This window comes from Terrapene carolina, unplaced genomic scaffold, assembly GCF_002925995.2.
Source record: "Terrapene carolina triunguis isolate 2854851 unplaced genomic scaffold, T_m_triunguis-2.0 Scaffold406, whole genome shotgun sequence".
NCBI lineage: Eukaryota > Metazoa > Chordata > Testudines > Emydidae > Terrapene > Terrapene triunguis.
The window spans coordinates 1,912,353-1,938,396 of record NW_020664757.1 but is presented as its reverse complement, the minus strand read 5'-3'; positions in this window follow the sequence as shown (position 1 = coordinate 1,938,396).

Below are 26,044 nucleotides of genomic sequence, written 5' to 3'. Positions count from 1 at the left end.
CCCCCCGGCGGCCGGGGGGAGGGCGGCGAGCCCTGCTGTGGCCCCGCTCTCCGCGGCGGCCGGAGCGCCACGCCGCCGCCCCCCTCCAGGTGCCGCCCCAAGCACCAGCTTGGGTGCCTGGTGCCTGGAGCCGGCCCTGCTAAGTGCAGGACTCTGCACTTGTCCTTGTTGAACCTCATTAGATTTATTTTGGCTTAATCCTCCAATTTGTCTAGGTCCCTCTGTATCTAGGGTGACCACATGACAGGAAGAAAGTATCGGGACACAAGGGGGGGGGGGGGAGAGCTATCAGTCAGCCAGCTTTTAACCTATTTAATGTGTGCCATGTTAATTGTATATGTTCTAGTTTTTTAATCAAAATGTGCAGTATCAAGTCAAATGCCTTACAGAAGTCTAAGTGTATTACATCAACACTATTACCTTTATCAGCTAAACTTGTAATCTCATCAAAAAAGACATCAAGTTAATTTGACAGGATTTATTTTCTATAAACCCATGTTGATTGGCAATTTTATTCCCCTACTTTAATTCTTTATAAATCAAATCTCATATCAACCACTCCATTATCTTGCCTAGGATTAATGTCAGATTGACAGGTCTATAATTACCTCGGTCATCCCATTTACCCTTTTTAAATATTGGCACAACATTCAATTTCTTCCACTCTTATGGAACTTCCCCAGTATTCTAAGATTTATTGAAAATCAACATTAATAGTGCAGCAAGCTCCTCAGCCAGCTCTTTTAAAACTCTTGGGTACAAGTTATGTGGACCTGCTGATTTAAAATGTCTGATTTTAGTAGCTTCTGTTTACATACTCCTGAGATACTAATGGAATGGAAAGAATGTTATCATCATTGAATGATATCATCATCTTTTTCCCCAAATACAGAACAGAGATATTTATTGAACGTGTCTTCCTTTTCTGCATTATTATTGATAATTCTACCATTTCCATCATGTAATGGACCAATACCATTGCTAGGATTCTTTCTGTTCCTAATATACTTCTAAAAAAAGTTTGTTCAAAGCTACAAATATTTGTTATTTACTCTAGGCTGAGCTTTCAGCAAACCACAAACATTATGCATGTCTATGCTGGAGTTCATAGTCAGGGTATTTAACACAGGTTCATCGGCAAGCAATAAACTTGAGTTACACCATGACCAAAAGTCTAGCAAAGGCAAACCCTAAATGGCCAAATTGATTTTATTGAAAATGTATACAAGAAAACAATCTAAACAAACCAAGTATTGCTTTGCTGTAACCCTGGAGCCAAGCACATTTTCAGAGCAGTGTTATAACCCCCCGAGAAACTGGGTTTTTAAATGGAGATTCACAAAGTTATAGAGACACCAGGATTAAACACTGTTATAAATATACTAGTTTAAAAAACAGAATAATCTTACTGAGTATGAATCATAATATTATTTGTGTGACAATATTTTACCTGGTGAGAAATTAATAAGCCCTAAAGTGTTCTGAATAATGATCACCCTGAAACTGAGCTCTGCTTTTCTAAATTAAAAAAACAACCATCCACCAATATCAGGAGGCAAAATCTCCAGTTTAGATTATTTCTTTATTGTGTAGATAGCAAAACATTTTTTAAAGTCTGTTTTAAAATGTATTCATAAAAGAATGGATTTTGGATTTCATAAATGGGTTTTGTTAATTTACTATTTTTAAAATACTGGTGAGACCTTTGCTGTTGCCATGACAATTTCATTTCCATAAACATGATTTTGTGTGTGAGTGCATATTCAACATTTCAGTTGGTATGCAGTATTGGGAAAAGTAGGTGGCAACTTGGCACAGGAACATAGGAATTTACCATTCCAAATCACACCAGTGGCCCATCTAGTCCAGTGTCCGGTCACTGACAGTTGCCAGAACCAGATGCTTCAGACTAAGATGCAAATAACCCTGTAATGGACAATTATATAGCTTGCCCAATAAGGGAAGTTCTTTCCTATGACCAGGTAGTTAGTGGTTAGTTTGGGTGCTGAAATCATGAGGGTTTAGATCTCCATATCTAATGTAACGGTGGAAATTTACATTATCCATGTAACTGACTAGCTAGCCCTTTTCTGAATCTCAAGCAAAGGCTGAAAAATTGATTCTAAGAATCCTAGGCACAAATTCTGGCTGAAAGCAGAAATGGACCCCAAATTGTTGCTTACCTACAAAGCAGTCACAAGAACTGCACCTGTGAACTACTGAGTACCCTCAGCTCCCATTGCTTTGTAATCCTCTCTGTGGCTTCTGTCATGGCTTTGGAATAGGACATAGAATCATAGGACTGGAAGAGACCTCAAGAGGTCATTTAGTACAGTCCCCTGCATGGTGGAGCCAGTGGTGTAATGATTATGAGACTCTATTGGTCACATATTCATATGTCTGTGAGGGAAGCCTATAGTATTCCAAGTTTCCCCATGCCATGCCTGTGTAGGTTACAACTCCCTCTGAAGCCCTGTGTAGTGCAAGCCCTGATTCTGATCTCATTTACACCAGATTTCTTCTCCAGTTATTCAGTGTGAATGATGGCTCATTGGCTTTGCTGTAGGAAGACTATTCAGTGAAGTAAGAATTTTCAGGATGGGGCTTTACATTAGCTCTCACATTCCAAATAAGTCTGAAAACACCGCCAGCTCCGCCCATATAAATGGCAATGATTGTATATGTTTTTATCATGTGTATTTGGAATAAGAGGAGTGAAGGCGTTTCTGAGCTCTGAGTTTGACAAACAAACTATGATTAATGTGTGAGGAGGTAAAAGGGGATTGAGAGAGAGACAGAGTAACTAATATTTTGGTCTCGGTATTGGAAAGACATCAGTTTTTTTCTCCTGCTGACAGTTCTTTATGGTTACAGAGGCCATTGCTTGTGTGACCGAAAGGGACAAGGAGCTGCTAGGAGACACTTGTGTCATATAAAAGAGGAAACAGATAGCGGGGTCCATGGATACTGACTGGTGTGGGCACAAACCCTTTTCCTTGTTTTTATTTTAAAACATTAAGTGATAGTGGTCATGTGCTTACCAAATTTGGCTGTCAATTACACCCAGCCGTCCCACTGAAGCCAATGGGATGGCATGGATGTAACTGAGCAGAATGGGTCCCCTTGACTCTTAGGGTATGTCTATCCTACAAGCGCTACAGCGACACAGCTGTAGTTAGAGACTCACTACATAGACAGAAGGAGTTTTTCTATCGCTGAAGTAAGTCCACCTGTGACGTTTTGGGATCACCCAGACCAGTAAGGGGTTCTGTCACCACCTGCCCTGTGACCTTGGGTTCCTTCATGCTGTGGTTCAGAGCCCTGACACCAGTAGTTTGCCCACAAGCACAAGGTCTCACCCTGGCTTCCACCAACTCAGTTATTCCTTGCAGGCTGCCCCCAACAGCCCTTCCAGTCCCAAGTCTCCCCAAATCCATCTACCCCGAGCTCTTAACTACCAGACACTCAAACTTTTCTCCTCTGGTTCATCCCCCCAAAGATGTAAAACCAGTCACCCAGACACCACTTCCTTTGGCACATGCACTCCACAGTTTGCACAGCAGAGACCTGCTTGGGGTAAAAAATAAACAAAAACATGTATTTAAATAGAAAAACCACAGATTCAAAGATGAAATAATGGGGCAAAGCAAATATATACAAGCTACACAGAAAATCAACAAAAAGATGCAGTCTGAGGCTTTGCACTTTCAAATTAGATACCTTCCCTTTTCTAATACAAGTTACCTATTGCCTCGGACCAGTTTCCCAGCATGCCCCCTGCCATAGAGGGGACCTAAAGTTTCACAGACAGCACCCGCCCAGTGACTGTCCCTAAGGGCAAGTCTATACTACACATTTAAGTCGACCTAAGTTACATCTTACAGCTACCACAGTAATTGAGTCACCTTTGCATGTCCAGACTACACTCCTTGTGTCAGCGGTGTGTGTCCTCCCCACAAGTGCTCGCACTGATTAAACTGTCAGTGTGGGGCATTGTGGGACGGCTTCTGAAAGGCAGCAACAGTCAATGTAAACAACACAGTGTCTATAGTGACTCTGCGTTGACCTAACTACATCAACCAAAGTGCTACGCCTCTCGCGGAGGTAGAGTTATTAAGTCGGTGTAGTGGGCGAGTTACGTCGGTAAGAGCTACATTTTAGTTTAGATGCTTACAGAGTTAGGTCGACATAACTGTAAGCTGCTTTACGTTGACCTAACTCTATAGCGTAGACCAGGTCTCAGTTTCTAGATGAAGACCTCAGTTTCAAGCCTCCTTTTTAAAGGGATTTTTTCCTCTTCTTCCCTCCCCCCGCCACCTTTTCAGACTACAGTGACTCATGGCTATTCAGATTGGGGAAATTCCCAGTAGTCTCAATGTCTTCCCATTAACTTCAGTGGTCCACCATTATTCTTTCTTTGGGCTGGACAGTGGATAATTGCTTGGAGCCGGTTTTGTGTAAACACCTGGTTGGGGGGCATAACTGCTCACTGCCCAGCTGTGAGATGTAGCTGAATGTTGAAGCACAAATTATGAGCACAGTTTTATATATACACAAATACATAAATTCATGACCACAATCTGTCTACATCTCATAATGACCATCAAGTTCAGAACATTACAAGCCTTCATAAAAGACATTACTCATAATACTTTTATAGTACAATAATACTTCCTGCAATCAGTTGGCTTAACTGCTTATTCTGGGGGGAGGTTAAACCTGCTGTTCTCCCCTTGGTGAATCTGGACCCTGTTTGTCACACCACTCTCTGAGAGGCGGTAGCTAGGTCGACAGAAGAATTGTTGTCAATGTAGCTGCATCTACAGTGGGGGGTTAGGTCAGCCTAACTACATCGCACATTTTTCACCGCCCCAAGCAATGTAGCTAGGTCAACCTAAGTTTTGGGTGTAGACCAGGCCTTAGTGAAGTGGACATTCAGCTGCGGTGGAACTGATGTTTTAGACAAACTTCAAGTACCCTGAGGTGGCCTCGCTCATACACCTCAAGGGCTAGCTCCTCAGTTGGTGCAAATGAGCAGAGCTCCATGGAACGGTGGCATTTTACATCCCCTTTGCACTGCTGTAAGTAGCTGTTCAAGGTGCAGGGCAATGCTGAAGTAAGCCCTTCGTGTGATGAGAAGGAAGGGATTCTGTGGGTGTGTCTACACGCAAACAAAACACCCACAGCTGGCCTGTGCCAGTTGGCTTGGGCTCAGGTTGTGGGGCTATGAAATTGCAGTGTAGTCATTTGGGCTGGGCTGGAGCCTGGGCTCTAGGACCCTGTGAGGGGTGACGGAGAAGAGAATTTGCCCCTTATGGCATGTACATTTAATGGAGGTCTGCTGATTTACACCAGTGGATGACTTGCCCATAAGGTCCACTCACTCACGATACTTTAAATCCACTGAAGATGTTGTCACTGCTCTTTTAATACATTGGCATCCAGGTAATCAGGCAGGTGACCAGGCCCATAGAATTCCTTACTTCTAATTGCACTAAGGTCTTAATCCAGCATCCCCTGCACTTGTGCAGTAATTTACACCAGAGTAAAGTGGGTGTAAAATGGCACCTCTCAGAACTGACAGCGTTCTACACCCAGAGAGCATGGCTGTGGCTGTACAAGGTGCAGGGCAATATTGAATCAAGCCCTTTGGACCGGATTCTGCAACTTCTGCTCACCTTGGGTCTGATTCTCTTCTCACACTGGTGGAAATCAGGGATAGCTTCACTGGTATCAATGGAGTTACACCAGTGTAAAAACAGAGAGAGAAAATCAGGCCCACAGAGTTGTACTTACATGAGCAGCCCCACTGAAATAAATGGGTTTGCTCATGTGAGTAAATACTACTCACAATGAGAAAAGGTTGCAGAATGGGGCCCCTAAGTGGCACGCCAAACAATATAGACCCTGGTTATTTGCACTAATGACTAGGAAATCTATTGAGAATTATTGTGTTTTCCAAATGAGCAAACAGCCACGATTAAAAATCCCAGCATAATGCCTCACAAAGTGTACTGTTCTTTGAGAAATGCAGTTTAGTTGTAATTATTTATGGTGCTTCACTGTGTACTAGTCAATGTTTGGTAGTATAGTTTGTAAAAATAATGAAGTCTTAATAAAAGGAGACCTCACTCCAGTGACTATTATGAAATTTTTGCTAAGAAGTGAGCAGAGACTGGCAATTACTGTGTTTGAAGCATAGAGTAGGCAGATTAGCAAGGTTTGACTGTATTATTATTTTTATTACAGTAGAACTTAAAGGTCCCAACCAAGATCAGGGCCCCATTATGTCAGGTGCTGTGCAAACACATACTGAAAGACAATCCCTGCATCCAAACTGCTGACAATCTAAATAGACAAGACCGACAAAAGTTGTCTTCCTTGGCATTAATCCCATCAAACGGATCACTTGATGATTACCTGTTCTGTTCATTCCCTCTGGGGCATCTGGCATTGGCCATTGTCAGAAGACAGGATACTGGGCTGGATGGACCTTTGTTCTGACCCAGTATGGCCGTTATGTTCTGCGTTATGAGTACTCTCTCTCCAAAGTGATCAATGCCATTTCCTCTATCACACCACAATCTGGCATATCTTCCTCATGAGATCCCAACACTTCTTCTTGGGTTGGCCTCTCTTTTTTTCTTTCAGTCTTGATGTTTTTGACTCTTACCCACTTAGTTGTCAAGACTGCACTTTACATGATCTTTTACAGGCTTTACATCTGAGCCTGCACTCCCTCATTCTTTCATTTATGGGTGTTATTTTGAGCAGGTCCCTAACATACACATTCCTCACATGTCTTGCTTACGCCACTCGTCCATCTCAACCATCGCATTTCTAAGGAACAGTCATTTGCTCATGTTTCCTCTTTGCTGGTCAACACTCAGCGCCATACATTAAAACTGGACGGACCACCACTTTATAGACGTTCCCTTTTAATCTTACTGGTATTTTCCTGTCACACACTACATCACTTCTCTCTCTCTCTCCATTTGAGCCAGGCATTTATTCTCCTAGCTCTCATTTTGTCCTGCATTTCCCCGGATTCTGGAATCTAGATACTTTACACAAAGCCTTAGTGTGTGCCCATCAGATGCTAGGCACCTACTTGGTGTGGCTAGCCCATCCTATGGCTCGTGTGGCTGTGGCTACACTCTATATTTAGCGCACTGCTGGATGAGAGCTAGCGTGGGTATGTCACCCCTTTGAGCTGGGGATGAGATTCCCAGCTCAAGGTATGTCTACACTGCAGCTGGGAGGTGTGATTCCCTGCCTGGGAAGATGTACATGTGCCAGCTCTGCTTGAGTTCATGTGCTCAATATAGCAGCATGGCCACAGTAGCATGGGTGGTGGTTTGGGCTAGTCACTCAAGTACGTACCTAGGATCTCAACGGGATTGTATTCAGGGGGCTAGCGTGAGCTGCCAGCCAGGCCACTGTGGCCACACTACTACATTTAGCATGCTAGCTTGAGCAGAGTTAGCACATGTATGTGTATCCGAGCTGGACATCATACCCTTCGGGTGTGTCTACACCGGAGTCAGGAGGAGTGATTGCAGCAAGTGTAGACATAGCTGAGCTTGCTTTGATCTAGCTAGATCAAGCCTAGTAAAAAGAAATCTATAATAAAAACACACACAATGCAATTAAGTGAAAAGACAAATATTTTCCTGAGTTGTCTGTTTAAACGCAGAGTTTTAAAGGCACAGTTGGGACTTGTTTCTTAGCAACAGTGCTCATCTAAGCCACGCGAACCCTGTCATGTTGTGAAAAGATGCCCACTAGAAAAATGCAGTATAAAAGGACTAGAAACAGCCAAATTTGGGCGATGTCTTCCTGAACATGTAGGAGCATTTCATCAACGTTACAAAGCCTTCAGGCAGTGGTCAAGGTCATTCTGATAAAGACTCTGATCACAGCAAATAGATGTGGGAAAGAACTTGCTTTCACCTGACTTGCTTTAAAGGGAAGAATGATGAAAGTATTTTTAAAAAAAGTAAATAGGTTTTTCAGCTCAGATCCTCTCCTCCCTTCCACAATAAGTTCATATTTTATATCAGAGCTATAAGAGTCACTACACTGGACCAAACCCATGGTCCATCTAGTCCAGTGTCCTATCCAGTGCTAGATGCGTTAGAGGAAGGTACAAGAAACCCCATAACGAACAGTTGTACAATAACCTGCCCATGGTGTAAATTTATTTCTAACATAGATAATTATTGGTTCACTTATGCACTGAAACATGAGTTCATATCGCTTATCAATTAGTTCAATGGTGAATGTTCTTGTTATTCATACACATTAAGTATTGTGTAATAGGAATATTGCCTTTGATCAACGTTAAATGCATTGCCTGTTCATCTTATTGGTTGCCCTCTTGTTCTTATCATTATGAGAAAGAATAAATTGGACTGACCTTCTCTAGAGTGTTCATTAATTTATATCGATCTAACATCCCATATTATTTCTCTCTTCTCTAAACGAAACCATCCTAATCTTTTTAATCATGCCTCACATGAAAGCCTTTCCGTGCCTCTGATGATCATCATTGTCCTTCTCTGGACCTTTTGTGTTTCTGCTACATCCTTTTGGAAATGGGGTGACCATACCAAACAGTATTCAAGAGGAGGGCATGCCATTGATTTCTATAACACATTATAATCTCTTCCCTATTTCTAATGCAGTCTAGATCTTGTTAGCCTTATATGGCGGAAAGGAGCCTGTTTCCTCTCCAAAGCACCTGTTAGCCAAGAGGAAACAAAAACAAGGGAGAAAGAGCCATCAGGGACACAGCTGGGAGAGAAGGGGAGTCACCAGGGAATGGGAAGGGGCATGTGCCAGCAGGAGCAATAGGGGAGTGGGGAGGGTCAAGAAGCACTTTCAGACTTTTCCCCCTGCTGATGCGTTTTCATGACAGTTGTGCTTGGCTGGATTACACAAGCAGCAGCAGCTCCATATGTTTCTTCAGCTGGAGCAAAGTATATGGCGGCCCTTCAATAACACAAATTCCGCATTGTGCATGGTAGATTGGGGATAAGCATCCAAAGACTGCCTGTGTCTGGCTATATTAGAACAGCTGCATACCTCCAAGGTACGATGGGGGGAATTTGCATTAAAAGGAGGGTGCCGCTGACAGGAGAGGGCTTTGTATGTGTAGACATTTACGTTAGTCTGTTCTTGGAAACTGGTCCCTTCTCAGGAAGGGTTGTCGGGAATGAAAGGTGGCTAATCCTTCAAATAAAGCGCTAAGACAGTGTGGGCTATTTTCATTTTCTTCCTCTGACATCAAGCCCCAAGGTAGTGTCACCTACCTTTGTAACACCATGGCTGTTCTCTTTTGAGTTCAGGATTGAGGTGACCTTTACTAGCTGTTGAGAGAGCGTAGTCTAGCAGAAAAATGAGGGGATTGGGAGGCAGAACTTGTATGTTCTAGTCTCACCTCTGCTCTTGACTTGTTGTGCAACCTTGGCCAAGTCACTTAACCGCTGTAAACTTTCTGTGAGTTTACCCATCTGTATGAGGATAACAATCCTATGCTACCTCAAATGGGATTATGAGGCTCAACTGTTTAACACTTACCAGGTGCTCAGAGGTCCTTGGATGAAAGTGCAAAGCATCATTGCTGTGAAGTATTAGAAGCAATTACATCTTTCTGCTTAATTCAGTAGAATAAAAGGAGCCTTCTACAACCAAAAGGGGCTTTCCCAGGAATGGCTTACACCTTGTGTGATTGACAGTTCATCGCAAACATGCCCTAGAGCTCACATGGTGGAGAATGGCAGACATCAATAGTTACCTGCTGAGGACAGGTTTCTGATTTGGTAACCGATCTTGGCATACTTGGCAGATCACGTAAGTAACACCACAAAGCAGTTTGTAAAGCTTAAGGAATTTCCCCTCTAGTGTTAAGGATAGAGCAACAAGTTACAATTAATTTAGTCCTCTAAATAGAGCTGGTCAGAAACGTAGTTTCATCGGGAAATGCAGATTCATTGGCCCAAAATGTTTAGCTGAATCTATTGCAGATTTGACAAAACTTTTGCCAATCCACAGCTCTGTGGCAGGGGATATGTCAGTCCCTGGAGCCCTGGCTAGAGCCAGGTCTCTCAGGGCTGGTAGGGTCCCTACTCTAAGGCTCCAGAGCAGATCCTCCAGGCGGACTACCCCAGCCATGGGGACCCCAGTGCTTCTGGTGCAATGCAGCCCCTGAACCAACCCCCCTGCCCAAAACACACCAATTATTTGCTCAGCTGTACCTACAAACCCTCATCCTGATTGTTATGAAGAGTTAAAGAATTCCTGGAACTGACAGATGAGGTAATATCTTTTATTGGACCACCCATCTTGTCTCTCTAATATCCTTGGACCACCCATCTTGTCTCTCTAATATCCTGGGACCAACATGGCTACCACACTTGAAGTAACAAGACTGATGGTAAACTTCACCTCTCTCTCACTATTTGAGGTGCATCCCATCCGTCATCTGTACAGTGTCTATTTAGTTCGCAAACTTTTTGGGCCAAGGATCTGTTTGCTTGCTTTCCTTGAGGCTTGACAGTAAAGGGTCTAGCATAATTGCTGGTGCAAAGAAGATCTAATACTAATTGTAACAGTTTAGGTCACAGTGACCTGCTGGGCAAATGTGGCCTTCAGAGTTCTACAATTTGTAGATCTTTAATAGAGAGGAGACTACTGGCGCCAGCATGTACGCTCCATTTTCATCACAGCAGAAGGCCTTGAGGAGGAGGGTGGTTTAAGCCAGGAACTCCTGAATTTCAGTCTAGCTCTGACACTGGCTCCCAGTGGGGCCTTTGGCAAATCACTTAATCTACCTGCCTCAGTTTCCCCAGAGGTAAAACAAAGAATAATTTAGACCTACCTGTGAAGTGTGTACGAAATACCAAAGATGAAAAGTGCCACTTTCAGTCAGACCGCTTAGCTGAGTTAGGAGAGAAGCAGCAGTGTGTTCAAATCAGAACAAAACAGGAGGATATGCGCAGAGTTATTTGCATATGTTTAAAAAAATGCATGAATTATAAATAGTTCTGAGCCAGACATTTGAGAAATATGAGAGCTGTGTTGGTAGTGTCTCCTTGGGAAGGAATTTGGCTTGGTTGCTAATATTCTGCAATAACTGGAAAATAAAAGACACTTTGGAAAAAGGAGTTTAGTATGGGGGGGATGGAATACGAAATTTTGTGGGTACATTTGGATCACGATTGTGATATGGGGTTGTGCCCATCTAACACCGTTTGTCCTGCAGCTAACAATGCTGATACTTAGCACCTAAATAGTACTGTACAGATATTATGGACGCTGTCACTTCTCTCCTAACTCTCCTACATATTTGTACAGGCAGAGATGTATTAGGGGGCACAGAGGGTGTAAGCAGTGCTGGGACTTGTTAGGGAAGGAAAGGAAGTTCAGGTAGTGATGGCTGGGGGTGTTATGTCTGCATTATGCAGGAATCATGCCTACAAGGCACTAGAGAAAGCATACACAAAAATGCCAACTTTAAACATGCTAGCAGTGCCCTTGCAATGCTCCAACCCACCCGCTGATAGTCTTTGGAGAGTGGAGTGCCATCAGCCGTCCCTGGAGGAATTGCTTACATGGAAAGTAACATTAAGAAATTATTTCTATCTTCATTGATCTGTCTTAGTGCAATACATGTTCTGGCCATTGCGAAAAGTGTTGCTCATGCTGCCTGCTGTTTCTCTCCATTTCTTCTCCCCATCCCCATCCTTCTCTCTGTCAGGAGACCAATAAAGGCAGTCAGGGCCAAGGGTCAGAGCAGGGGAAAACTTGAGGCTAGGAGTAGCCAAGCAGTTCGTAGTCATGTCCAGGCCAGGGTCAATACCTAGGGTCAGAGTCCAAGTCACACCATGAATTCAAGAGCAAGGAACAGTCATGGCAGCTACAGGAGATCCACACCATTGCCTGGACACTTCCTGGAATGCCCCTTGGGTTTATATAGGGCAGGGAGCCAGTCAAGAGCCATGGGGCTACTGTCTGTCAACCACTTGAGGCGGAACTTCCCATCATCTGTGTTCACAGTGGGTCAAGGGAAGTGGAGCATAAGGTAGTTATAACTGCTGCTGGGTGGCAAGATGGAGCTGTCAGCTACCTAAAAGCTCCAGAGGCCTGGGTTCTAGACCCATGGGGCCTTACATGCTTAGCTGGATACACAGACGAGAGTTTGTTCCATGTGACTAATCAGCTCTGTGTGGACTTCTAGCAAGTCATCAACAAATCAGTTGGGAAACTTCTGCTGTAGACCTTGAGGGCTTGTTACCATCTTTGTATCAACCATGTTTCAAAGGTCTCTGCATTGTTCTGGAGCCAAAAGATCAAATGGCATCTATGGAGTCCTGTACAGCACCTCATATCTGCCTGCTTGTCAAGGGGACCTTAAACAAATGGCAATTTTTGGTCATCTATCACAATGGTTCTCAACTTTTCCAGATGACTATACCCCTTTCAGGAGTATAATTTGTCTTGAGTACTCTCAGTATCACCTCACTAGAAAGCTACTTGCAAGCAAAATCAGACATAAATACAAAAGTCTCACAGCACACTATTACTGAAACGTTGCACACTTTCTCATTTTTACCATATGATTATCAAATAAATCCATTGGCATATAAGTATTGTACTTACATTTCCTTGTGATACTGAGCCTGTTTTTCACTTGTGAGCCTTGTCTGAAGCCCAAGCCCTGTTGCCTGGGGCTGAAGCATGTAACTTAGCTTTGTGGGGGGCCCTTATGGAATGGGGCTCCGGGCAATTGCCCTGCTTGCCACCTCCTAATGCCAGCCCTGCATTTGCGACCTCCCTAAGCCTGTCCCATGACCATCCTTGGGGCTGCAAGCCCCAGATAGAGAAACACTGATCTAGATGAGTTGAGTACCTCCTGGAAGACCTCTGAGTACCCCCAGGGGTCCACGTACCCCTGGTTGAGAACCACTGATCTATCAAACAAGATACAAACAACAGCAGCTGTCATAGTTGTAGCAGCTGGTAGAATACTCTAAACCTTGAGCTCGACACATCCAGACCTAGGTCCTCCACTGTGGCTGAAGAAAGAATAGTGTAATTTAGAAAGGAGGACACAAAGGTGGCTTTAAGTCACATTTCTGCTCCCCTGAACCTGAATTTAATGCGTGCTGCCGCAGTTCCAGTTGGGCTCTCCCTGCCAGCAACCCACCAGATTTCCACTCACTCTAGCTCCCCCTTCCCTTGGGAGATGTAGGCAGCATTCCTTCTCCTCTCCCCCACCCACCTCATCCAGCTCCTGCAGCAGCTTCTCTCGTCTTAAGCTCGTAAAAATTGCCAAAGAGAGAGAGCAACAAAAGGAGCTTCTGTCCTTTATAATCTTCTCGTCCCTCCGTCAGAGTCCTACCAGGTGATTTCGTTGTTGGTGACCTTCCCCTGCTAAAACTAGTTCTCCTAGTTGGCAGCCAGTCTCTTGTTAAGAGTGATTACATTTCAGTGGGAGAGCCCTTAAGTCAACTACCCTCTTTTGTTAGCCCTTTGCCACCCAACCTTGGAATTCCAGTCTAACGTGGAGGCAAATGGATAATGGAGAAGGTAAAGTGCTGCATATTGAAAATGGAGCGTGCCACTTGGTAAAGATACATACAGAGAGTTCAGAATCTCACATGGAATTCATGAATTGTACAGACCGATTCCCCAAATCATCCCAGGGCCACACTGGAGGTGGCTGGAGCACCTTAAGACTTCAAGTAGATCCAAAGTTTCTAGCCATGCCTAAGTTCTGACAGCCCCCACCCCCCCAGACCCTTTTGCCAGTTACAGGAAGAGTGGTGGAATAAGAGCTGCTATGGCATCTGCGCATCCTCACAATCAGCCTGCTCTGGGGTGATCTTTCATTAACCAGTTACTCTAGCTTTAGGGCTGCTTTTCACCACCACTGCTCCAAAAAGCAACCACAGCCTAGCCCATGATTCAAATCTTCCTAGTGTCAGTGCAGTTCTTCATTCATCCAAGGCAGAGAGACTGCATAGGTTATTGTGCAAGGGTAGTTTGGATGAGACCTTACATTCTGAGATTGGTTGCATGTGGTCATTAAAGTTCCTATGGCGCTTTTCATAAGAGCAAGTGTTTGCTTCATCATTCTTGGCCCTAAAGTTCCCATCCCTCACTACTGAGATATGTGCCAATTTGCTGCTGTCTACCTCAGCAGAAAGAGGTGCATTTCAGGGTAGTATATGTACAGTACTGTATATGGCTATACAGTGGCTATGACATTCTCTCCTGTTGAGGGTCTTACACTGTGCTCATTACTGTGATGGTCAGTGCAAGTTATGTATGATTTTTCCCATGTGGCCATGCACGTCTCAGGCCAGGTCTACACTAACACCCCAATTCGATCTAAGGTACGCAACTTCAGCTACGTGAATAACGTAGCTGAAGTCGACATACCTTAGTTCGAATTTACCGCGGTTCAGACGCGGTCCACACACGGCAGGCAGGCTCCCCCGTCGACTCCGCGGTACTCCTCTCGCTGAGGTGGAGTACCGCAGTCGACGGCGAGCACTTCCTGGTTCGAATTATCGCGTCCACACCAGACGCGATAAATCGAACCCGGAAGTTCGATTGCCAGCCGTCGAACTACCGCGGTAGTGTAGACAAGCCCTCAGTGTCTGGTTGATCCTGTTCTAACTGGTCTCAGAGGAAAGACACCAGTAAGTGGCATGGCCCTGGTACTCTGGTATCTCTGGATTTCACTTGGTACCAGCAAACTTCATCTGTAGAACATTATGATCATAAAAATGAAGGTAATTTTTTTATGACTGCATCTTGTTAAGCAAATGTTCTTTTGAAGATAAGCTTCTGCAATCAGACTGTTCTGGGTAGCACAGTCAGCTAAAAATACTTGCTTATTTTTTCGTAGCATGCACAATAAAAAAGGGCAAAATGGCTCCATCTAATGTGGCAGAGAGAGCTGTTTTCAAATGATATTGAACTTAGAAAATTCTTTTTTTGTAAAAGCCTAATGGAAGAAAAATTCCTACCTTTAAAGAGAAAGAAAAAGGAATTGTTTTAGCTAGAAATGTGGGGCTATTTAATGCTTATATGTGGGCTATAATGACTACATAATTATGCCATAGACACCTATATGAGTTAAAATAGCAGAGTTAGGGATCCTGCATAGGAAGATAATACTGATATACTGCAACATACCAATGGTCTGTCTAGCTCCGTAGTCTGCCTTGGAGAGCACACTTTGCCTGATACTTCAGAAGAAAGTGTAAATTCTCCACAGTTTGTGTCACTGGTTAATAGTACTGTACAACGGTGGAGGGAAATTTCTTCCTGACCTTAGTTCATGCCTGAGGCATGAGAATGTCGAGCCTTTGTCATTTTATTTCAGCTTGTTAGAACTGCAGGTGCTTTTCTTATTCATACAGATTTCTAATCCATTGCTTGGTCTTACATTTCCGTGACAGCAAGTTGCCTGTCACCACCTATCTGTTGGCTACTCAAACAATCTCTTCAGGGCTCTGCCAGATCCTTTTTGCCCTGCAGGCTAAGAGCAGATGCACCCAGCCCCCGAGCCTTTCTGGAAGCACCCCCCTGTAATATCCAGCCCCTCTCACTAGACATTCACAGAAATTACCAGGATTGCTGGCTGTCCCGCAGGGAACAGCACGCACGCAGCTTGGTAGTCCAACTCAGGATCAGGTTCTTTATAAGATCACAGCACTGAGATTTAGCTGTATTGGAAATAATCGTAAGCGTATCAAAGATAAAGGTTTAAGAGATTGCGAGTAAGGATAATAAGTGGAAACAAATGTTGCATGTAAAACAAAAGTGTAACACGCTTCTGATAGACTAAATTTCACTTCAACGGGCTAACCATCTGTCTGACAGCAGTCTGATCTCACCCAGAGCTTTCTTGCAGCATTTCCAACCAGGACAAGTTGGGATTCCGTTTTCATGGATGTAATCACCCATTGCTTCTTCAGGTGCAGGATAACAGGGTGCTGTCCCTGTCCCCCAATTACAGTCCAACCAACCTTTGAAGTGCACCCTCAAGACAAAGCTCCCCTGCCCCTTGCTGTTCTTCTCTTCCTGTTAAAGCTCATCTGCATTTAGCTCAGACTAGTGATTGTGAAGGAGACACTAACGGACATTTCATGGCTAAACATCTCTGGTCTGGCAGAAGACCAGTTTTTCACCTCTGCTGTGGAGTAACACCTTGACACACACTATGAGGCCCTATTTTCAGCACATATAGACACAACTCCTCAAATATCATCTGTATGAAGCCACACCCACTCACAGCGATGATCAGAATCAGTATGACATAAGCTTTTATTGGATACCTTACATTATATTCTTGATGGATAAATAGTATGAAAGTAGTGTGTTAGGTGTAGTGAGTTTGTCAGGCCTGGTAGGAGTTACTGACCCCGAGTAGTGAACCCTTTGCCAGCTGGCACCGATGGGCTTCTGAGTCACAGCATGGGCTAAAGGAGAGGAAGGCTTAACAAAATTAATTCCCCCAATTGTGGGCCTGGGTGATGGGGAAAATGGTGGTGTTGTCACCAGTAAGGGAAAACGGGGGAAGTGGCTTGGAAGGGAAGATAAGGAGTTTGATTTTGGGCCACATTCAGTTTTACACAAGAAGAGGACATCCAAGAGGAGGTGGCAGAGAGACAGTGTGAGATGTGTGGCTGGCAGAAGGAGACAAGCCAGGGATAAAGAAGTAGATTTGCGAGTCAGCAGCACAGAGACGGCAGTTGAAACTTTGAGTGGCTACGATTGGCCAGCGATAGGGTGTAAAGTGAGAAGAGAATGGGGCCATAGACACATCCCTGGGGTACCCCCTCCCCCGCCACAGGGTACATCTACAATTCAAGCTGGAGGTGTAATTTCCAGTTTGAGGAGACATACCCATGCCAGTTCTGATTGAGCTAGTGCGCTAAAAATAGAAGTGTAGCCGTGAGAGGCAGGAGGGGCCAGTTGCCCTGGATACAATCCCTTCTGAGACACTGGGTATGTACTCAAGGCGGCTAGCCCCTCCTGCCGCTTGCGCCGACACAGCTCGGTCAGAGTTAGCACGGGTATGTCTCCTTGACTGCCCCCAGCTCCAATATACCCGCAGTGAGAGAGGAGAGGATGACGACCCACTGAAAGAGATACTGAAGAGACTGGAAGAGAAACAGGAGAGGACAGTATTCCCACAGCCCGCTTATGGAGAGAGAGAGAGGATGACTGACAGTGTCAAAAGCAGCTGAGAGGTCCAGGAGGCTGAAGATGGAGTAGAGGCCCTGAGATGTGGCCAGGAAGAGGGCTTTAGAGATGTTACCAAGAGCAGTTGCAGCAGAGTACAGAGGGCAGAAGCCAGATTTGAAGAGAACTAAGGTGGAGTTGGAGGAGAGGAAGTTGAAGCAATGACTGTGGTCAGCCCACTCCATGAGTTTAGAGATGAGGGGGAGGAGGTAGATTGGGAGGTGGGCTGGAGAAGCAGGTAAAGTTAGAGGACTCTGTTCAAGTCAGTAGATTTACACCAGGGAATATATATATATATATATATATAGGTGTGAGTGGGTGCAAATTCTGTCCTCCGTTCCACCTGTGCAACCCCAATGGACTGTAGGTGGGTGCAGCTTCTCTGAAGCCATGTCAGAATTTGGCCCCTGGATTCCAGTGCAGCTGCAACATTTGGTAACTGTGAGCCCATTATTTTCTTAGCACTACAGCAGTGCTACAGAAGTCAGCACAAATATATGTCATCCAAATTGCCACAGCCTTTCTGCACAGATTGGTCCTGGAGGGCTGCAGAATCGCCAAGGCCCGTGGTTCTGATTGTTATAGCGTGAAAACGACACCAGCCAGTATACTGAGCTGAATCCACCCCTGATGTAATGTCTCAGAAATCAATGATGTTACGCCAAAGTTACTTTGGGCCCCTTATGAATTTGTGGTTATGAATCCTCTTTAAGAGCTAGCTAATCCTAACTAAACCTCACAGACACATACTCATGTCAGCCCTGCTCAGGATTATGTTTGTATTTGATTTGTCAGCCACACGCTGAGAAGTAGAACTCCAATCTGATATTGTTTGTTGTGGTCTGCGAACATAGTTCCTTTGACTCATCTTCCTGGTGTTTGCACTGCTGAATTGCTGCCAAGGGCCTCCGGTGGGCCAAATTCATCCTTGGTGTAACTCCACTGCAGTCAGTGGATTTATGTCAGGGATGAATGTGGGTCCAGTATCATTTTTTTGGCAGTAGAAATAGAACAACAATAGAAAAAACGCATAAAGGACACCCCCGGAGCTGAAAACTTGCCCTTTCAGCTAGAGTGGTCCCTATACGTCAGGCCATAAAGATGTTGCAATTGGCTAGGAGAGACTCCCCCCGGCCTCACACTATCCCCTTCACAGAGATTTTGGACTGTGCCATAGCCTGCAGCAGCCCCTAAGTGGTCCTTGTGAGGCACAGCAGAGACTCTGTCCCCACGATAGTTTAAAGGGACGCTGTCAGGGACGGTGGGCCCAAAATGTGGGTGTTGAAAAAATGACAAACTCCAATATTAATATAAGCTCTTTGGGGCAGGGACAGTCGTTTTGTTCTGTGTTAGTACAGTGCCTAACACAATGGGGTCCTGTTTCATGACTGGGGCTCCTCGGCGCTGCTACAAAACAAACAATCACAAAATAATAATGAACTAAATCTAATCAAAACACTGGCTTTTTAGTTTGTTTTCCTTTGTAGCAGTGGTTCTCAACCGGGGTACATGCACTGCTGGGGGTACGCAGAGGTCTTCCAGGGAGTACATCAACCCATCTAGATATTTGCCTAGTTTTACAGCAGGCTACATAAAAAGCACTAGTGAAGTCAGTACAAACTAAAATTACATACAGACAATGACTTGTTTATACTGATCTATATACTATACACTGAAATGTAAGTACAATATTTATATTTCAATTGATTTATCTTAGAATTATATGGTAAAAGTGAGAAAGTAAGCAATGTTTCAGTAATAGTGTGCTGTGACACTTTTGTATTTTTATGTCCGATTTTGTAAGCAAGTCGTTTTTAAGTGAGATGAAACTTGGGGTACGCAATACAAATCAAACTCCTCAAAGGGTTACAGTAGATTGGAAAGGTTGAGAACCACTGCTTTGTAGAGTTGGAAACCCAAACACAATAGCACTTTCCAAGACTATAGAACCAGAAAGAGAAACTGACTAGGTACAGACTATAAACCAATCCTCTTTCCCAAGCTAAGGCAAGTACAAAAAAAAAATAAACACAATCTATCCTTTTCTGCTTAAGTGGTTGCACTCTGCCTGTCACTGTGGTATCTGCCATCCCAGTGTCAATGCTGATTTTCAGAATGTTTTCTTTTAATAATCTAAGGTGATCTTATACCCAGGAGAGGAAATTTATACAAATGTGAGACTTTTATTGTCCCTTTAATATTAAGGCCAGTATTTCCAGTACTCTTCCAGTAGAGATTTAAACTATTTCAATCCACCCCAAAAGCCCAATTTATCCTTTTATAATTCTCAGATAAAATAAAGAATCACAGATAGTATGAAATCCTGATAACTTCTGGTTTACCTTTTGATAGCACTTTCCCTAGTACTTCATAATCCTGCGTGTATCTCTGCTCTAATCTTTAAAGCAAGGCATTCTTGAATCTTTGCAAATAGAGTTGTTATTCTTCTTGCTACACGCACAATGTACATTATGCTAGGAATACAGTTAGATATGGATATACACATATGCATATACATTTACACCTACAAAGACACACACAAATATATAAATATGTATTTAAATGCATGTGAGTGTATAATATATCTATCAATAGATGGTCAAAATATGTGACACCCAAAACAAGGGTAGATTTCCTGTAAATTGGAAACCCAAGAATTCCCAGAGGCAGTGGTGGGTGTGGGACATTCAGATAAACGATTCTGGTTTGGCCCATCTCTAGTACGTACAACAGATACATCTCACATGCACATACCCTTCACAGTTCTGCCCCGATCAGGTCTCAATGCAAATACAGCTGTATGAAAGAGTAGAAAGGGATGAGATGATGCGTAAAGAATCTTAACAGGATTCAAACGACCCATATGCTGAATGTGGGGCGATGCAGAGCTATTTCTCTGACTCACCTTTGCAGCTATACAAGGTGGGTTTCTTCAGCCTCCATTTGGAGATATAAAAGGCTGAGTGGCTCTCTGGGGAAGAGAATTTTGACGGAAATAAGCTTTTTTACATGTGAAAGCACAGTCCTGCTTTAGCGCTTTGCTACTAAAGGCAAACCCCAGAAAGTGGGGAGAGTGCTTGGACAACAGTGTGTGTGTCCCGTAGTAGTGGTGAGGAATGTTGTGGGACTCTGCCTTTACACGGTTACATTTCACAAGTTATTGGGCATGTGGTTCCTTGTGAAAGTATTTCCCATTCAGACATTAATTCCTAGGAGAGTAACTGGACCCATATGTTCAGGTATCAGACAGCTGAATATGGCTTGGCTCCACATCCATGAGTGTCTTGTGTTCCAGGGCGGTCCATGACATGGTGGCACGAGAATGTTGCACAGTAAAAAGAAGCTGAATTTTGATGCCGATCATGCCAGGCAGAGCGTATTTTACTTTGATTTTTATACACAGGGACAAGGGAATAAGGGAGGGGAAGGCAAACTCCCCATAGAGATTACACAGGCTGGTCTTTATCAGCAGTTTATTTTTCTGTATGTAAAACACAGACGCTTCAAAAGGTTTGGGAGTCCCTATTAGGTTTCCCATTAATCAACCTCTATTTATATCAGCTAAAGCCCAGAAGAGACTGGCTGGAATTCCTGAAATATCACAGGATATTTACTAACTGCCTGGTAGTGCTGGTACAGTGCATCAGCCTCCATATTCTCTGCATTTTGTTAGCCCTAATAGGAAACCTTCAGTTCAGAACACTGTGTGCATTATCTGTAGCTGGGTTTATATTGCCTGGCTTATTCCTAAAATGGGCTCTCTTATCTAGTTTGGTACAGTATCTGCTGTGCACATAGATAGTGAAATTCATCTCATCTCCACAAAGCCGGAGCTTTGGCTTTGTCAGAGGGTGATCAGTGTGTGAAATAATAACAGCCCCTGTCGTTCTACATCCCCTGTGCGCACAGAGTTCCTAGGTTGCAGAATCTGTGCAGCCTGGACCCCCCTGGTCTAGAGTCTCTAGGTATTTATAAAGTGCCCATTCAGTGTGGTATCAAGGCACAGGCATCATGGTCCCGCCTTCAGCCTGTCACCACACCTCCCCTGTATGCTGGACTGTTTGGGGCTACCATAAAGCACCTCTCTATTGCATGTAGGGAGGGATGTAGTTATACCTCTGCACTCGTGATCCTCCCACTATCCTTCCCTGAGAAGCTAAATTGCAGGGCATATGTTGTGTCATGTGTAGGGCCTTGCATTGAATTTCACCTATCACGATTCTAAAATGGATAGGCTGAAAAAGGATCTAGCCAATCAGACCCATCCTGATTGCAGTCTGAATTCATGGGGACTCTTGTCTTCCTCACTCCATGCTATTCCTTTCTAGAAATGATCCTGGTTTGAGAGTCATCATTCAAAGAGTGTTAGTGTTTGCTCTGACTCCTGGGCAGTTATCTAGATGCCTCTGATTAAAGGTAGGACTGGTTATGCCCCAGAAACCTTTCCCTATTTTTCCCCCGAACAGGACAATTGGCTTGTTTTCCTTACAGGTTTTAAGTGGCTACTATGTTGAATTCTTGTGCCCATTCATCCATCCGAGCCACTAAAGAGCATGATAGCCAGATTTGTGGAGTAAGTCACCTTATCCTAAACTGAGAATCAACCTGAATATTGTACATGTCATCAAAATAAGTGACTTTGCTGATAGCAGCACCAGGTCGTCCACAGAAACAAGAATGTGGAGCTTGTGACAGTTCTCTTCTGTATAAAGAGAGTGATGGTCATTATTTGTATTACTGTAGCACCACTGAGATCATTCTCCATTGAGGAATTGTACAGACACATAGTTAAGAGACAGTCCCCTGCCCCAAAGTGTTTACAAAAAACAAACAAAGGAAGTTTTATTATCCTTGTTCTATTGATGGGGAACTGAGGCACAGAGAGATTAAAATGATCACATAACGACCCTGCAGCAGAGCTGGGAACTGAAGCCAGATTTCCCAAATCACAGTCCAGTGGCTTTATCGCAAGGCCACCCTGCCTTGCCTCACACTGTAATTCTTTAAATGTTGTGCTATGGCTCCTTTTAATTCCATGTTTCAAAAATGTGGGTTTCATATAAAAACTTTTGTACTGATTTTGTAAAGAATTATTTCTGCCTTCATAAGAAACTGTTCTTTGCCCACCATCAATGTAGATTACCAATACTCTTGGGAGCTGGTTGCACATGTGGCTCCAGAACCCAAAAGTGCATGATCAGCTTTGTGTTGTGTTCCTATTGTGCTGGGGGCTGGGGCACTTACTCAATTACAGATACACTCAGGTTATTCTGGTCTGTATCCAGTCTAGTTGCCACATGTCCCCATCTAACTTTTTAATACAGTTGATTCTGTCTTGTGTCTCCATAGCCCTGAATTAATGTAATTTGTCTCTGTGGTAAAAGGACTCTAGGGCATCTCAGTAAACCCAGATTCAAACCACCACGCATTGAGGAGTGAATCTGGGAAGTATTTCATCTGTTCCTCCATAAATGAAGAAATGTTATTAGGTAGTTTAAAAGGGCCAGATTAGATTAACAACTCAATTGGAGATAATGGCTGAAGAGACTGAGTGAGAAGCATATAGGATCTGACAGGGTCCTAGTTATAGGCCTTAATCCTTGGCTACTGTTGGACTACACATAGAGCATAGGTGTGGGTGGCTGTAACAGTTTGCTGACTCACCACCCTGGCACCTCCTGCTGGTTACCTCGGGAATTAGTTCTCCAGCCTCAGAGCACCTCCTACTGGCCAGTGTCTCTCCTGCCTCAGGGCCCATGTTCCTCCTGGACCCCAGTGCCCTTTACCGTGGGGTTCTGCCCACAGCAGTACCCTCAGACTCTGGGTCTCCCCTCCCAGGGGAACCCCCTCCCCCATGCCCACCTTGCCTCAGTGGCTACTGCCAGTCATCATCTGGGGAAAAGTGCAGTCTGTCATAGCCACTTATCATTGGCAAGGGTGTTGGACCAGCTGCCTCTGCCTATCCCCGAGTTGCACCTCTGCAGCCCCAGTACCTCCTTAGGCCTCAGCCTGGGGAGTTACCAGGCTGGAGCGCCCCAGCTCCTCTTGCCCTTCCTCTGCTCTGCTTTGCTTCAGGTACCCCGTGCTCCCACAGAACTAGGTCCTTCCCACTCCAAGGTTGGAGTGAGACTGACCCAGCTCCTCCCTTAGCCCTTATATCAGGGCCAGCTGTGGCCTGATTGGGTGTGGCCCCAGCTGTGGCCTGATTGGGTGTGGCCCCAGCTGTGGCCTGATTGGGTGTGGCCACAGCTGTGGCCTGATTGGGTGTGGCCACAGCTGTGGCCGCTTCCCCAATCAGCCTACCTTTTCCCCCAGGAGCGGGGTAACTGCCCCGCTACAGTGGCTTAAAGGTCAATTTTATACTCCCTTGCTCCTGCTGCTGCTGCTGCTGCTGAGTGCAGGTCTGATCTCCTTGTGCTGAATTAGAGCAGCCTGAGGGCTGCTGTAACTTACACCGGCTGCTAATGGTCCCAAAGAGCTGAAACCACAGCTGGGGACTGGTGTGGAACACGGGCATCCTAACCATGCCCCTTTTCCTCTGGCCACACCCTCTTTTCCCTACCATGCTGGCAGCAGATAGAGGGAGTAGTGCAAGAACCTCCAGGCCTGCTTGACACCAGTGGATAAGCCCCTTTTCACTGAGTGGTTCTCTCAGGGCTAGACACTGATTTTAGGGCCAGAATGAGTGGCCAGGGCATTGCAAAGCACCACGTTGACTTTTAGGGCTACCTTACACTAGCACATTTTGCTGGTTTAACTATACCAGTATCATTAAACTAGCAAGACCCTTATAGTGTGGATTCACGTAAAAGTGCATATTATACCTGTATAGCTTATGCTAGTTCAGGGACTGGCATAAACTATGTCAGTACAAGGCACAGATAAACCAGTATAACTGCATCCACACAAGGGCTTATACTGGTATAGCTATATTAATTTAAAAAATATCACACACTCCTGACCAACATAGCATACGTTTTCTCGGCCAGGTCTACACTACAGCCTTCTGCTGGCTGGCATGGCTGTGTCAGTCAGGGGTGTGAAGAGGTGTGATCCCTGACCGACAGCTGTGCGGGCAAAAGCCTTTAGGGTAGGTGCAGCTATTCCATCAAAGCTGCGCTTTTGCCATTACAGCTTGTTTCACGTGGGGAAGGGCAGGGCCTGAAATAAACTATTCCAGCAAAAGTGCTGAGTTTTGCTGGTATAAACTGCACCCACACAAGGAGTGTAGTGTACCTGTCTACCTATATTGGCAATGTGCTGCTAGTGTAGACATAGATCAGCCCTAAGTCCTGCCATTTCCCAACAAATGGAACGCTCGTATGACTGCTTGTACCAGCCAGGAATAAAACAAGAAGTGATGTGTGCTGTGCACCAGCTAGTACGCCACCGTAATATTTATTACAAATTATTCATCATTATTGCATTTTAGTGTATTGTTGTACTGCACTTTGTCTATAGCTCATATTTCTAGGCCATCCCCATGGTTTCTAGGTGTCATCACCGATTAAATCATGTATAAACAAGCCTTCAGAAGAAAGCCAATTTTCCTGTCTAGTTACAAGTAGTTGTCCATGCCTATTTTACTCCAAGGGCACATTGATTGGGCTACTCTGTAACATAGCTATTAAGGGAATCTCCGACAAAAGGAAACAGTCTTCATCTGATCTGAAGATTGCAAGATTTGGACTCAGCATTGTCTTGAAATTTACAGATTGCAACACAAAACTTAATACACAGAGGGCTGGCTGTTTCAAAAACTAGCCCTGAGACTATACAGACCCTTATGCCCTTCCCATTCTATTCCAGCACCAATCACTGACCCTGGGTATCAGATTATTTATTCATTTGGAGGCTGAAGACATGGGATAAAAAAAATCAGAGAAGTAGTGAGTTTCATCACAACTTTGACCTGCTTGGGCTCCTGAATCTACATCTTCTGCATGGTGACAGAATGCAATGCTCCACCATGGGATTTTAATGTAAACTGTGACAGGGTTCGGTCACAGAGACCCCCCTGGGACTGTCACCTGATGTGCTGAAATTACCTCTGAGCCCGTTTTCCCTGTCATTTGGGACTCCAGAACCCTGTCTTGTTGAGCCAGACATGCAAGCCTGATGCAACACAGACCCAGGGTCTGAACCACGTCCCCAAAGCTGCAGGCTTTAACTGGAAGCAGCACAGCAGGTACTCCTGTCTCTAGCAACCAGACACCCAGCTCCCAATGGGATCCAAACCACAAATAAATCCGTTTTACTCTGTATAAGGCTTATACAGGGTAAACTCTTAAATTGTCCGCCCTCTATAACACTGATAGAGAGATATGCGCAGCTGTTTGCTCCCCCCAGGTATTAATCACGTACTCTGGGTTCAATAATAAACAAAAGTGATTTTATAAAGACTAAAAAGTAGGATTTAAGTGGTTCCAAGTAATAACTGACAGAACAAAGTAAGTCACTGAGTAAAATAAAACATGCAAGTCTAAGCCTAATACATTAAAAAACTGAATACAGGTAAATCTCACTCTCAGAGATGTTCCAATAAGCTTCTTTCACAGACTAGACTCTTTCTTAGTCTGGGCCCAATCCTTTCCCCTGGTACTGTTCTTGTTAGTTCCAGCTCAGGTGGTAACTAGGGGATTTCTCATGACTGCAGCCCCCTTTGTACTGTTCCACCCCCTTATATATATTTGGCACAAGGCGGGAATCCTTTGTCTCTCTCTGGGTTCCCACCCTTCATCCTAAATGGAAAAGCACCAGATTTAAGATGGATTCCAGT